The sequence below is a fragment of the Odocoileus virginianus genome, unplaced genomic scaffold (genome assembly GCF_023699985.2).
Source record: "Odocoileus virginianus isolate 20LAN1187 ecotype Illinois unplaced genomic scaffold, Ovbor_1.2 Unplaced_Scaffold_2, whole genome shotgun sequence".
In the NCBI taxonomy this organism is placed as follows: Eukaryota; Metazoa; Chordata; class Mammalia; order Artiodactyla; family Cervidae; genus Odocoileus; species Odocoileus virginianus.
In genome coordinates, this window is record NW_027224264.1 from 8,106,765 (window position 1) to 8,121,090 (window position 14,326).

Below are 14,326 nucleotides of genomic sequence, written 5' to 3' on the forward strand. Positions count from 1 at the left end.
TAGAATCAGCCCAGATCAACAGCTGTCCTTCAACAGCTGAGTGGCGAAACAAACGGTGGTACATACTTACCATGGATTACCCTGTAGCAATAAAAAAAAATGAACTATTGCTACAAGCAACAGCTTGGATGAATTTTGAGTGAATTATGCAAATCATAAGAGGTACCCCAAACTAGCTCTCACTCCTGTTCCAGCAGAACCATGGTGTCCCAGAGTTAAAAACTGAAAGCCACCAGCGGCCCAGACGCCGAAGGTGCTCACCATTAAAGCTGCCAGTTTGCACAAGGTCATTGCCTTCCTCCAGGGCCCTGAAGCAGATGCGGATACACTGTCCCCATAGCTCTTTCTAGGAGGGCAACATCAGAGTCACTAAGATCTGTCATTTAATTACGGCAAGAGTTTACCTTCTTTTCCCAGCGGTATTTCTATTTCTCAGACCCAACTTTAGCTTCTGACATTTCAATCAAAACTCCTACTATTTCTTCACTATTTCTACCTGCTCAAAGTTCTAGGAGAACAGCTGTTTTCGTCCTTCAGGTTTCTTGCTCTAAGCTAAGAAATTCAGAGACCACCAAAGGATGTCATCGAAAACCAAACGATATAGCTGTGCAGACTTCAGGCTTTCTGGGACTTGGATATCTCCATCTTAGCAGACTCCTTGCATACAAGAGCTCCTCTCTGTTAATCAGAAAATGCTGCATCCTGGAGTCAGACCTCAGCAAATCAGAAGAGCAGGATGTTTGTGGTCCCTGGCTTCTTTTGCTGTGTGAATGGAAATCTGACCTCTGTGACATTCTCTAGAGATGTTCCCAGCCAAAGGTCACAACCGAGACCCCACACTCAGTTCTCTGATACTGGAACCAGAACCTTCCTACAATGAATAATGGTTGCATCACTATGGCTTAAAAAAAAAACAAATATGACATTCAGTGAAGAGCATCACCATCTTGTTCATTCCAATTCAACCATATTTTTTCAAAGGAGAGAGATCGTCAGTGTACCTGCTCACTTCCATGCACAAAAATCCTGTATGCAGCCTTTAACAGAGCACTCAGGTGAACTCTGGAATATGATGAGCTGCTTCCCTCCAACAGAGTCAGGCAAGGTGCCTGCAATACAGGACTCCCTCTCTGAGAGATAACCTGAGCTAATTGGGCTGCATTCAATGGTCTAGCCCAGTCACATACCTTCAGCTCCCCCCAAGTCAAAAATATACCCCCTTCCTGAACAGGAAAAACAGTTGGAAACCAAAAAGTGTGATTTTAGTCTCATTCTGATGGATCTTGTGACATCTAGGTCTCTAAACCTCTCAATAATAATTTTTCAAGGCCATCTGGAATAAATAGAAGTCCCACTCAAAGCTGCATGTATGAAAATTCTGGTATTTTAAATGGATTTTGTCCTTAAATGCATAAACCAAAAAAGCAGGCAAGCAATTGGATTAGAAGAGCAAGGTGTTTTTTTTTTTCTAAAAAAAAAAAAAAAAACCTCTCTAATTGGCATTAAGTCACCAAACATTGTCAAACACATATCACTTGCTTAATTATTTTGTGTGCGCATGTGTATATCTTTATAACTTCATAAACATATAAATGAGAGGGAGATGCAGATTTGATGTACATCCATATGGCGATAAATACAAAAGCTGCCAGACTGTAAAATGCTATACTAATGCTAAAATGATACCATTTTTTTCTTTCGCTTTGCTTCCAAGTCACAAAGAACAAATTTAGAGTAAAGATGCAAAGCATGGATCCTCAACTAAAAGGGCACATGTGCACAGACCTTTTTGTCCAGTAATGCAAAGTATCTTTTAATACCCGTCTTCAGCTCTGTATTCTATTTGTCTAATTATCGTTCATTAATCTTACAGTGAGTTTATGCATAAAATGATTTCTACATGTCCATTAAAATTTTTATTGAAGAAGTTGTTCAGTCGCTAAGTCGTGTCCGACTCTGCGACCCCATGGACTGCAGCACGCCAGGCTCCTGTCCTCCACTATCTCCTGGAGTTTGCTCAGATTCATGTCCATTGAAGAAATTTTTCATAAATAGCCTACTATGCATCATTCACCCCAATAAGCTTCATTTCAGCACAGCTTTCACTATTTTTGAGCTTCCCTGGAGGCTCAGGTGGTAAAGAATCCTCCTGCAATGCAGGAGACACAGGAGATGGGAGTTCGACCCCTGGGTAGGGAAGATCCCCTATAGAAGTACCCACTCCAGTATTCTTGCCTGGAGAATTTCATGGACAGAGGAGCCTGGCGGGCTACAATCCACAGAGTCACAAAGAGTCGGACACGACTGAGCAACTAACACTTTCACTTTTTTCACTTTTTAATGAGTTTTAGTTGGCATATTACACTCACTGTACCACTTTCAGCAAAACCAATCCCAGAAATAAGAAATACGTTTGCCTCTAGTGTACATGGCAAATAGGCTCAAACGGTTTTTCAACTTTCAAGATGTTGTTGTACCAGTTAACCTTCTATATAGCAAAGTCTCAGCCGTGAGGCTTCTGCTGAGTTGGCCATCATCCCCAAGGTCAAACTCTCCTCTGGTTGTACTGGGCATCTTTTTACCATCCTTCCAAGGCTTCAACCTAATTTCTTTGCTGCCTGCACTGTCTTGCCAGCCTGGCAGGCCCAGGCTCATTTGCATATTTTCTCAGATGGCTCTTTTCTAAAGCTGCCTCCTCCAAAGGAGAGAGAATGGTCACTCCTATGGAAAGCGCTACCCTCACTTGGTTATTTCCATAATAAAGAACACAGTTATTATCTACATGATTAGCCCCTGGGATAAGTGCTGGTTTCAAGATTCATTTTCTCTGGGATCCCTCACTTGAAGTTGAGAAAAAAGCTTTATTTCACTGGCTCCTCACGATCCAAGACTGTATGAGCTGTCCTGGCTGAACTCTTTCACACTACCCTCCAAGGGCTGTGTCTACTCAGACCAGAATGAACAAAACAAAACAAAGCATAACGATGGTCATTCATAGAAACAGGCCATGGACAGAGCAGTGCAACTGACATGGCTAATGAGGCCACTGCCAACATTCAAGAAGTAAAATGCCTTGGCCTCTTACAAATCTCGTGAAGTGGATGCACCATAATTTAAGTCCACATGGAGTGTAATTTAAAATACGTTAAGGTCTTCATTTTCCTTATCTGGAAAAAAAATCTTTCCTCTAACCTAAATCCTTTCTCCACCCACCCCCCCAAAATATAATTCTTTTGTGTAAATCATTGTTGAAAGCATTTACAATATCTTGGATATCTAAATCCTTATTTAGGAGGGGAAAAGAAGAGCTGCAAAATTGACCTTTAGAAGTGATTTTTATTCAACATTGTTAAAGGTGCCTTAACATGTTGGAGTCTGTTATTTGCAGATAGTCACCTCAGGTCTCCATTCCACTTAGTTTGTATAGACACAGCCAAAAACGAGGGTATAGGCTTTTACTATGGAGACAAGTGCGTGCTCAGTCATGTCCAACTATTTGGGACCCTATGGACTGTAGCCCACCAGGCTCCTCTGTCATGAGATTTTTCCAGCAAGAATACTGGAGTGGGTTGCCAAGTCCTCCTCCAGGGGATCTTCTTGACCCAAGGATTGAACCCGTGTCTCCTGCATCTCCTGCACTGCAAGCAGATTCTTTACTGCTGAGCCACCAGGGAAGCCCTATGGAAAACAGTAGGGAGGCTCTTTAAAAGAGTTATCAAACAATTCTGCAATCCCAGTCCTGGGCATATATCCAGAGAAAACTCTAATTTCAAAAAGATACATGCACCCCTATGTTCATAGCAGCACTATTCACAATAGCTAAGACATGGAGGCAACCTAAATGTCTGTCAACAGATGAATGGATAAAGATGTGCTATTTATATAGTGTAATACTACTCAGCCATAAAAAAAATGAAATAATGCCATTTGCAGCAACATGGATGGACCTAGAGATTATCATATTAAGTGAAGTAAGTCAAAGACAAATATCATATGATATCACTTATATGTGGAATCTTAAAAAATTATACAAATGAACTTATTTACAAGAAAGAAACAGACTAAGATGGATGAAACTGGAGCCCATTATACAGAGCGAAGTAAGCCAGAAAGATAAAGACCATTACAGTATACTAACACATATATATGGACTTTAGAAAGATGGTAACGAGAACCCTATATGCAAAACAGAAAAAGAGACTCAGATGTATAGAACAGACTTGTGGACTCTGGGAGAAGGCGAGGGTGGGATGTTTCAAGAGAACAGCATTGAAACATGTATATTATCTAGGGTGAAACAGATCACCAGCCCAGGTTGGGTACATGAGACAAGTGCTCGGGCCTGGTGCACTGGGAAGACCCAGAGGGATCGGGTGGAGAGGGAGGTGGGAGGGGGGACTGGGATGGGGAATACATGTAAATCCATGGCTAATTCATTTCAATGTATAACAAAAACTACTGTAATGATGTAAAGTAATTAGCCTCCAACTAATAAAAAAAAAAATTAAAAAAAAAAAAAGAAAACAAAAAAAAAGAAAACAAATTTATGGTTGCCAAAGGGGAAATGGGTGAGGGGTGAATTAGGAGTTTAGATATGAACAGATACACACTACTATATATAAAATAGATAAACAAGGACCTACTATATAGCACAGGGAACTATATTCAATGTCTTGTAATAAACTATAGTGGAAAAGAATCTGAAAAAGAATATATACATGTTATAAATTATACATGTATATGAGTTATATTTACACATGTATATATGTTATATATTACACATGTATATATGTTATACATGTCATGTATGGATGTGAGAGTTGGACAGTGAAGAAAGCTGAGTGCCGAAGAATTGATGCTTTTGAACTGTGGTGTTGAAGAAGACTCTTGAGAGTCCCTTGGACTGTAAGAAGATCCAACCAGTCCATCCTAAAGGAGATCAGTCCTGGGTATTCATTGGAAGGACTGATGTTGAAGCTGAAACTCCAATACTTTGGCCACCTCATGTGAAGAGTTGATTCATTGGAAAAGACCCTGATGCTGGAAAGAACTGGGGGCAGGAGGAGAAGGGGACGACAGAGGATGAGATGGCTGGATGGCATCACCGACTCGATGGACATGGGTTTGGGTAGACTCCGGGAGTTGGTGATGGACAGGGAGGCCTGGCGTGCTGCGATTCATGGGGTCACAAAGAGTCGGACACGACTGAGCGACTGAACTGAACTGAACTGATATATGTTATATATACCTAACATATGTATATATAACTGAATCACTTTGTTGTACACCAGAAACTAACACAACATTGTAAATCAACTATACATCAATAAAAATAATAAATAAAAAAGGATGGCAAGGGCTTTTTGAGGTTTGTCTGAGAATTTAATGAACATTAAAACATATCAGACAGGATATGTGTCTCAGCTGGTTTTAAATGCCAACTCCAATACTGACCAGAATGTAAATTTAGGCGAGTTATACATTTCATCCAATTATCTGTTTTCTTGTCTTCAAATGGGCTTTTTACACACCTATGTCAGAGGGTTGTTTTGAGGATTAAATGAGAAAAATATATGTTATGCCTTTGGCATAGGGCTTGGCTCAGTAGGTATCCCAAAACACTAATGCATCTTCACAGAAAGTCAGGCCTAGCTACCTGGGTCAAACCATCAGTTTTCAGCACTTCTCTTTGCCTGAGTCTTGAAGTTTTCCACTTTTTATTTGGTTGTGTTCCAGTAAAACTTGACTTACAAAAACAGGTGGAGACAAGATTTGACCCAAAGTTTGCAAACCCTAGTACAGATAATATGTCTAATGCAGATGCTACAAACACTGTGTATGTGTGTGCATATATTTATACATAGCTTAGACATGATTTTTCTAAAGTTTGATTTGGTGTATTTATGAGCGTGTTGGCTATCTGCATGTTTGTGTGAAAGGGCCTTATGAATGTTCAACCAAAAGAACTTTGGAGAAATGTGCCTGAGTATTTTATACATAAGGAGATTTTTTTCATAAAGGACAAGTTCTTCCATTACTGTCACATAATCTGTCAAATGCAAATATTTGTATTGCCCTCTGCAGAGGACTCCACATGGGTTCCCCACATGGGTAAAGATAACAAAACATGAGTAATAAGTGAAAGTGAAAGTCGCTCAGTCATATCTGACTCTTTGCAAGTCCATGGACTATACATATACAGTCCATGGAATTCTCCAGGCCAGAATACTGGAGTGGATAGCCTATCCTTTCTCCAGGGGATCTTCCCGACCCAGGAATTGAACCAGGGTTTCCTGCATTGCAGGCGGATTCTTTACCAGTTGAGCTACCAGGGAAGCCCATGAGTAATAATCATAGCCATAATTCTTTAGCACATATCATATGCTAGGGGCTGAATCTTTGATGTACATTATATAGATGCTAACATGGAGTTCTTTACTCTTGCATGTGAACTGAGAAGCTTGATGTGGCCAGTGAATGAATGATAATAAGTGAAAGTTGCTCAATCGTGTCCAATTCTTTGTGACCCCATGGGCTATACAGTCCATGGAATTCTCCAAGCCAGAATACTGGAGTGGGTAGCCTTTCCCTTTTCCAGGGGATCTTCCCAACCCAGGGATCGAACTCAGGTCTCCTACATTGCAGGTGGATTCTTTAGCAGCTGTAGGGAAGCCTACTTTATCAGAAGTAGGGAAGCCCACTTCCAAATACATCACACTATTAATACTCCTTCCCATGCACTCAGGTATGGCCTCATCTCTTGTTCCTTCCTAAATACTGCATAGTCAGATAGAATGGGCTGTAAGTTATTTACCTACTGGAGCTTTTCCAGGCCAAGTTTATGGCTTAGTATGTGGTCTGTTTTCAAAAATGTTCTGTATGTGTTTGAGAAGAAAGTGTATTTTTCTAATTGGATGCTGGTCTCCTACAATGAGTTTGTTAAGCATGTTGCTCAAATCCTCTGTATCCTTACTCATTTTTGTTCATTTCATTTTGCAATTTCTGAAAGAGGTTAGTAGATTTTACAATTTCTCCTAATAGCTCTATCCATTTTCAGTTTACATATTTCAAAACTATGGTATTAAGTGCTACAGGTCTAGAATTATTATCTGAACAACTGAACACTTTATCATTATCCAGTGATCCTGTTTATCCCCCCAAAAGATTTTGCCTTAGTTAATTTAGCTACATCAGCTTCCCTCTGGTTAGTATTTGCATAGAATATCTATTCCAATCCTATCAGTGTCCTAATGTTTTAGCTTTGTCTCTCATACACAGAATATAGCTAGATTTTGTACTTTCATCAGTTGATATAATCTATGCCTTTTAACTGGTGAGTTTAGTCAACTTCTATTTATTGTAGTAACTGCAGAGTTGGCTGCCAAGATCAAAAGGACTTTTAAAAAAGTACCTCCATGTATCCTGGCTGTAACCTGGTAACTCTAGTCAATTTCTACACACTCTGCTTGCATTCAGTCTCTTGTAAGAAGTTAGCAGAAGTCCAATGATCTCCATGAGTGAATCTGAGCTGATAGTATACAGTTATGGGGAAAGGTCAATTAATGCAAGGAACAGTGCACACAGCCTAATCCATTTGATGTAAACCAATGCACTGCACACTTTCAGTTGCTCTGTATTCCTTCAGAAATGTGCATGGAAGTGATTCATTAGAACTATACTCTTCACAGAAACAGACCAATTCTCTTAGGCTCAGTAGGGCATCTCCACTGGGTAAAATTAAAAAACCAATCAAACTGAATAAGAAGCCCTCTTTGCAGACATTTACATCGAGAAAGAACATGATTCTTGACAATTCAGAGTAAATGAAGTGCAAATTATTCTCTTATAATATATACCAGATTTGAAGCTTAAATTGTGACTAAAAAAGAACCCACAGTTTAATCAGAAAAATATATTTATTGGTAATTCCCATGAGCTCATATTTGATACAATTATATCATAGGATAACAAGTTCAAAGCTATTGCTAAGTTATAAATATGGAATTTATGCCGAATTTGCATTATTGAATTTTATTTTGAATTTGCATGCGTGCCTATATTTGAATATTTATAATATTCCAGAAAAAGCACAGTGGAATGTGCAAGACAGATTTATTTAGTGTAATGCTCTGAAATGTGTCAAAGTCTTCAACACTGTTCGTAGAGGCAAAATTGCAGAAATAACAAATGAGACACAATAAGACCAACTGAATAATCTGTGAAGTCCAATACCTGGCAAAGCTGGAAAAGCTTTACTGCCAATGAATATTTTACTAAAAGTTTAGACAAATATTTCTCTAAGCTTACAATGACATTGTATTAGAAGACATATACCATTAATCAGATTCTTCATTACACTTTAATGGGAGACCGAATATTCCCATCTATACCTTTTTTTTCTCCTAATCTCAGTAACTAAATATCTCAACTTATTTGGCACAGAATGTTGATATTAGCTTCCCAACTGCGAAGCACATTCTTTATACTGTCAAAATAGCTTGTCCCTAGAATGTAGTCTTTGTGGAGTTTCAACAATAAGATTCTGAACCTCACTGTATTTAGTGGCCCCTCAGATACCCAGAGCAGTTGAGGAATACAGTGTTCTAGTCCAGGGATCCCCAACCTCTGGGATCAAATGCCTGATGATCTGAGGTGGAGCTGATGTAATAATAATAGAAATAAGTGCACAATAAATGTAATGCACTTGAATCATCCCCACACCATCCCCAGTCCATGAGAAAATTGTCTGTCATGAAACCAGTCCCTAGTGCCAAAGAAGTTGGCGACCGTTGGTCTAGTCAACTGAATTTACAGTTAACCGGGGGCAACGCTCTTATGAAGTGAAACTGCTCTGGGGGAGGCTGCTGCAGCAGACTGGACTCCACTTCTCTCCTGGATGAGGGCAGCGCATGCGCTAACTGATCGAAGCCCTCAGTCGTGGACGTTTAGAACCTACAGTCCTTCTCCCAACCCCAAGACTGCGCTCTTCTAATCAGACCATTAGCTCTCGTATCAGCTCACTTGAAAAGAGGCTCATGAGTATTCAAAGTCCAGGCTATCTTGGGTGGCTCTGGCTGAAGAGAGTAAGCCTTTTATTTCTGTGTGCCATTATTAATTTCCTGTTTCATTTAATTTTTAAACAGAGAACAAGCAATGGCAATCCACTCAAATATCTCTGTACTGTACTAGCGTAAGAGTTCTGTGGAGTCTTTGGAATGTGATAACAGCCAATCGTCAGAAAAATCAACAGTCGATGTCTAACTTATCACCTCTGCCTTTCAGTCTCAGAGTTTATTTAGCCAAGGCTGCTTTCCTCATTAAGGACTCCCAGAATATCAAGAGGCTGATGAAATAACCAGCCATAGTCTTTAGAAACCAAAAAGCAGACATGTGTAATTTATCAAAGCCATAATAAAGAATCATTTTTAAAACTGTTAATATTTATTTTTATTATGAAAACAATGCATACTCATAAAGAAAACTAAAATCCTTCAAAGAAACAGAGAAAGAAAATAAGTCACTAATTGAGCTATTGATATCTTGGTATTTTTCTTCCTTTCTTTGCCTTTTATGCTTAGATTTGAGAGGGATGGAAAGATGATTTGCCTTTCTCCTTCCACCCCCACCCCTTTGCTCTCTCTCTCACATAATTGTTGTCATACTGGGCCCATAACTGTCTATCTTTTCCCTTAGCATTAAATCACTACCAATTTTCCATACTCTAAAAAGGATGTTTAAATGGCTTTGAAATAATCCCTCAAGTGGATATACTGAGATTTCTTGAACCATTCACCTATACATTGTTCAGATTTTTCCAATTTGTTACACTTACAAATAACTCCAAATAACTTACAAATAATGGGAGCCTCCTAGGGTGCCATTGTCATATCACCCTCTGCTTTTTCCTCATGGCATGTCTCACAATTTTCAGTAATAAATTATTTGTTTCATGTCTACCTTTCCCACTCTATGAAGCCAGGGACCGTGTCCACCTGGTTCCTCACAGTGCCTCCAGCACATAGCATATTGATGAGATATTCAATAAATATTTATAAATAAATGAATAAATAAGTGAGTGAGTGATAGAAAGACATGTACAGGACTGTTTTTCAGTAAAATCCCAGAAAGAAAAAATCGTGTGTCAAAGAAATACTGTCAATGTTCTCTGTTTTTCTATTTTATTTCCAAAAGAATCATTTCAATTTACATTTCCATCAACAATGTATATGAATGATGGTATTTACCACACCTTTGTCAACACTGACTACTATCCTTTTTTGTTTGGCGGCGGTGGTGATGTATACCTAGTTGGTTTTTTTTTCAATCTGAGAAATTAATTAGAGAAGCAAAAAGTTTTCCTACATACAATTACTTGAAATTTCCATTTCTTTAGTACTAGTGAAACTAAACTTTTTTTTTCTTTAGTTTAGAAACTAAAAACTAAGCTTTTCCCTTTCTGTAAACTAGCTTTGGATCCATGTTGCAAGCTTTCTGGTCATAGCCTTTGTTTTTCTGCTCAATTTGTTGGAGTTCTTTTTCCAGGAAAGATGTCAACCTTCTGTCTGTTATTTGTTGTGCATAACTTCATCAGCTTGACACATACCTTTTCATTCTGGTTACTTTTGGACGGGTAAACATTTCTCATTTTTATGTAATCATAACTGTTGATCTTTTCCTCTATTCAAACAGCCTTTTCCTTGGCTAAGATTCCCACATGAAAATTGCAGCAATCATTTAAGTAATACTGCCAACTGTGAATTCAGATTAACTGGGTTCACAGACTCCTACATATACAACTAAGCCCTAACCTGTTCAGAGCTCCAGTTCTCACTTCTTTGCACGCCTTGGCCAGTAGAAACCTCGGCAAGTTAGACTGGTCACCACTCTCAGTACCCTCCCAGCACTCATTGGATCCCCTTCTCAACCTCGCTGTTTTGTTAGTGGTACCATCTCGACTCCAGACTGGAAATCAGAGCTATACCTTTAACTTGACTACAGCCTTCACTTACTTTTGTGCTTCTTACATTTCTGCCATGCAAGAGTTTCTCATACCTCTGGGGTTCAACCTTCTGGTTGCCATTCCAGGACCTCTACAAGGAGGCTTCCTAACCCTCCCCCAGGCATGAACCTTCTCAGCGACTTGATCTTGAGATGCCATAAGGATGCCACATCCACCCACAATGCCTCCTTCCTTCTAAATTTTGTTGTTTGTTCATTGTTTAGTCCCTAAGTCATGTCTGACTCTTTGGGCTCACCAGGCTCCTCTGTCCATGGGATTTCCCAGGCAAGAATACTGGAGTGGGCTGCCGTTTCCTCCTCCAGGGGATCTTCCCCACCCAGGGATGAAACCCGCGTCTCCTGAGAAGCCAGTTTCTCCCCCAAAACAAGCCACCTATTCCCAGAAGCCTTTCCAAACAGATCTCTCATTTTTCTGGCTTGCTCCTTGTCCTTTAGAAAGAAAAGGGCCTTAGAAAGCAACCTGTTTAAGTCTCCCATTTTACAGAGGGGGGATGGACTTGCCAAATCACTGGTTCCTCCCCACTCCCCACCTGTCTGTGCTACATAGTTCTACATTTTTGCCATCATGAACTTGAAGCTGAAGACAGTGACCTCGACTTTTGGGGATTTGTCTGGGCTCTAATCTCCATCAACTGCCAGCACTAGGCAGAGGTCATAACACTTACTCCACAAAGTTTGCTGATTAGACCTAAACTGTTACATAAACAGATGAACTTTTCTCTATTTTTAAAACATATTCCAATAAAGGTATGACATTTTGAAGACATTATTGATATTTAAATCATTTCCAAACAAAACCCATCTTCTTTATTAAATATCTAAAACACCAAATTATTCTGTTCTACTGTAAGTTCTGTGAGAGCAAAGATGACACATCTCTCCTGGAATATAATGGGCAGCTTCACAAAATTTCGTTTCACGAATGACAGATAGAAGAGGTGACTATTCTTTAAAGTCATTTCATACTACTTGACGACAGATATCTAGAAAAGACAAGCTCTAATATTCTTATTGCCACATAACAGCACTAATCTAAAATTACTATTAAGAAAATATAATTCCAAATAGTTTTTTATAACACCTTGAGAACTTTGAGCTTGGCTGGGATGCCAGCAACATATTTCCCATCCGGGCAAAGATGTTAATTTATCATGGTGAATTTCTCCCCCTCTCCTGGGAAATACCTGTGTGCAGGGCAGGAGGCAATAACAGCTCTTAGCATCCTCGGCTAATTGAAGCTACCCCTGTGAGAACCCAGTGGCCTACAGCTTGAGGGACCAGAAGGACCGCACCGCTGCCTAAATTGATCCATTCACCCGCTGTCTCGCCCTGTTCCACATGCCAATCTCATCGTCCTGCTTCACTGCATGAGGGAAGGAGCGGAGCATGGGCACCTGAGCCATGAGCAGGCTCATGCACCATGGACTTCTTACCAAGACATGGCTGTGTCAAAATAGAGCTTGGGAATTCCCTGGCACTCCAGTGGTTAGGACTTGGTACTTTCACTGATGAAGTCTGGGTTCGATCCCTGGCTAGGGAACTAAGATCTCACAAGCCATGCGGCCAAAAATAAATAAATAAATAAAGCCACCTTTAAACCAAAGGAAAAGAAAAGGAAGCCTTTACTACAAGTATTAAAAAGGAGTGACCACAAAGAAGACAAAAGAGAGAGAAAGCTATGCTCCATAGAAATGCCATATAGTCCTTTCCTGTCAGTGATAACCTAGTGGATTCTAGGTGACAATTAATTACTCTTCCCCTATGACTGCTGCAAAATGTAAAGACGCTAAATGTCTAAGATGCACCATGAATATGATGACCAGATTCTCTGACTTGGGGAGCCTAGGAAGCTGATCTTCTCCTGCCGCCAGCTGCCACCCTAGTGTGCCGGCCAGCACAGTGCCCCGGGGAAGAATGAGCCTGGTGCAGTTTCTCAATGCCCAATTCTGAGGTCCTCCCACAGACTCAGGGATGCACTAGAGTTGGCTACAAACAGAGGGAATTTGGTCTGAGAAAAAGCCTGCAGAATCTGGGAGTCAGAAGAACTGATCAGCAACCATGTTTTGATACATTTTCAAAAGCAGTCTTGGGAATTCTCAAATGAGCGGGATTTCGCTCTGGCCCCTAAACAACATACTCGCACACAGAGGCATGAAATGAAATTTCTGGGTGTTGTTTTTTTTTAAACAAACACAAATCTTAATAAACTGGTGCCTTTTGCCAGCCAAGCACTCTCTCTTTGTCCTCTCCAGGCAGCGTGATGGCAGCCGTTTGCACTCAGCAGTTATATATTACCCGAGCACTTCTAGAACGTAGCAGTGGGAGCACTATCCAGGTCCTGGCTTGCAGGCTCGGTGGCCTCTCATGCCCGCCCCCGCACCCCAGCATGGACGCATGTAGTGAGTCAGAAGTTGTCCCTTCTAGCCGCTGACGGCTCCTCCTGACGCTTATTCACCAGGCCCCCAGAGTACTCCCACCCTGCTCAGCTTTGCAGTGATTCCCGCCTTGGCAATGAGACGCCCCTTTGCCACCCAGCCACCAGACTTTCTCCTGGTGAGCATAAAGCTTCAGGGAGGTAGAATTCTATTTCTCTCCCAATGGCTGCGGCAACCCTGGCCCAATCACTCATTCAAACACATGTGTAAAAATGACTGGAAACGGCGATGATGTAGGTGATAATAACACCAGTGAGCATCCATGGAGTGCTCACTTTGTGGTAATGACTCACAGGAAATACCTCACTGTGCTTTTGCAAAAAAAAAAAAAAAAAAAAAAAAAAAAAAAAAAAAACATTGCTCATGGAGTCGCAGTCCACAGAGCCAGGGCTGTGGAATCAGCCCAAGCTGGAGCAAGATCCCTACTGTGTCACTAAAGAGTCCAATGACCTTGAGAAAGTCCTCCAACCCCTTTGGGCTTCTGTCTCATCTGATAAATGGGGAGACTTCTGCCCACTCTGCCTTCTTGCTACCGACAGCACAACTTTACAGAGACATAGCAAAAATAAGGGATGGCAAAGCTCATCAGGAACTGGAATGCACTCTCCACACAGACAAGGCTGGGAGAGGCTCAGGTCCAAGGTCATGCAGCTGGCTCACGGCTGGCCTGGAACTGAGGCCCAGGCATCAGAACTCCCAGGCCTAACAGACAGAACTGCTGTCCTGCTCAGCTCAGCGGACCACACAGCCCACCAGCAGCTGGCATGGAAGGCTGCTCCACACAGGAACTCCCCACGGCTGACTTTCTGTCTCCTGAGACCAGCTCCTCGGCCTCATGCATCACCGCCAGCACAGATGGTTCTGTCTCTAAA

At 40.9% G+C, this 14,326-nt stretch overlaps 1 protein-coding gene and 1 pseudogene across 2 annotated transcripts in view; both read right to left on the reverse strand.

Moving 5' to 3' along the window:
• The window catches only part of LOC139033329 (N-alpha-acetyltransferase 20 pseudogene), a 42,773-nt pseudogene extending 28,478 nt beyond the window's left edge, over positions 1–14,295 (reverse strand).
• Positions 1–14,326, reverse strand: part of HS6ST2 (heparan sulfate 6-O-sulfotransferase 2) — a 333,770-nt gene that overhangs the window by 315,243 nt on the left and 4,201 nt on the right. The gene's annotated exons all lie outside the window — the stretch shown is intronic.